Here is a 1,824-nt window from a genome sequence, read left to right on the forward strand (position 1 = left end):
TATGACTTTGTCCAATAGATGTCAGTAATGTGTATCTATAGCTGTATTAAATTTAGTTTTTTGGGGGTTTGTTTTTTTTTTTTTTTTAAATAATCACTGCATAGATAAAACATGGTACACTGCTTGGAGACTGAAATGAAAGAAGTAAATGGGATGTATTATTTTTCTTCTCACCATTTGCACGAAAAATTCCTCACTCATTATAGTTATTGAGTGATATTCCTTGCTGTCTATGCAAGCATGACTGTTGGTTTTGGAAGACATTCATTAGATTGTGTGTCTTGCAATTATATTGCTTAATTCAAATAGAGCTTGTATCCCAGGGGTAGGTGACCTTTCTAAGTTAACTTTTATTACCCCATAGCGGGCAGTAATGCTTCTATTTAAACAGAAAACCAGTGCTGAAATTTTTCTTACAAATTCACAACTTTTTTTTCAGTATGTAATTTTAAAGAAAAGTCACACACAAAGAGCTAATTTTGTAATTAAATTTACATATGATAATACCTGAGTAGCAAGGATGATAATGAATAAGGCCGTATTTATGTGTGGGGTGTAAGACACATGGCTCTAAAAGGTATATATTTATACTGGAGTTATTCTAGGACGTGAGTCATCTGTTTTACCATAGAGTAATGCTAATGATGCCATCAGAAGGGCCTGCTTTTCTTCATTCACTGTAAGATGAATCTAGACAATTAGCTAACCTCTCACTTTTTAGTATTACTAAACTTAATAATATAAATTCTATACATTTAATTTATTTTAAGTAATGTCTGAAATGTAACTGCCTTTGGTCAAATGATTGGCAATCCTGTACAGGATTGCTGTGCTCATTTATGTTGACACTGGAACAGCAGTGTCCCTCAAATAACCAGGAAAAATATTGTGAGGACAGTTTATACTAGTTTATGCAGCAAGGTAAGATGCTGTTTTGCTGAATAAATGCATTTAGCTGGAGGGCTGTGTTAAGAATACAATCACATTTTTATCTCACTGACACAGTTTTACTGGTAGAAGCTGGGACTGTAGCTGTGGCTTCAGAGCAGTTGCGAGGCCACACTTTTTCTACATCCAGAATAAACTAACATAATTAATAAACCTAAAAATCTCTTTAATTCTAAAGAATATAGATGTTCAGTAGGATGGAAGGATCCTACCTCTGTAGACGTTCACTCAACCCTGTTGTGTAAATGTATTACTGTGTGTCAGTTATATATAGAAGCTGAGCGTGTTCCTCTGTAAAGAACCAAGCCTTGAAAATGTCACTGCCTTGTTTTCTTGCCATATGGCTTAGGTTTGTAAAGGTGCATACTTCAAGGCCTGATTCAGCACGGTACTTAGGAAAATTCCTAACTTCCCACACACAGGCCAACGGATTTCAAGGTGGATGTACTCGACAACAGTGCTGAGGTGTCACCAAGGGTATAAGTTTAATAACACACACACACAAGCATATGTCAGCTACAAGATAATCAGTAACACATAGTAATTTACTACAAAAAAACTCCACTGAAAGGCTGGTTCTCATATGTGAATCCTCTGGTATTTTCCACACAGATTTACTAGGAAAGAGTTTCTCTGTAAGGTGAACATGCCCATGTACATACGTGCATGCGTGCGTGCACACACGCATACATGTATTTTCTAACAACTACCAAAATAGAAATACTAAAATATTACTGAAATAAAAATAGAGACATGAGCCTGAATGTTAGGGCAGAGACACTAAAAGGGATCCGAAGGAGTTAAATTCCTTTTAAATTCAACGAGACATAATTGACTAACTCATTTAAGCTTTTTCATTATAATCCCACCTGGGAC

This window comes from Gavia stellata, chromosome 29 (genome assembly GCF_030936135.1).
Source record: "Gavia stellata isolate bGavSte3 chromosome 29, bGavSte3.hap2, whole genome shotgun sequence".
Lineage (NCBI taxonomy): Eukaryota > Metazoa > Chordata > Aves > Gaviiformes > Gaviidae > Gavia > Gavia stellata.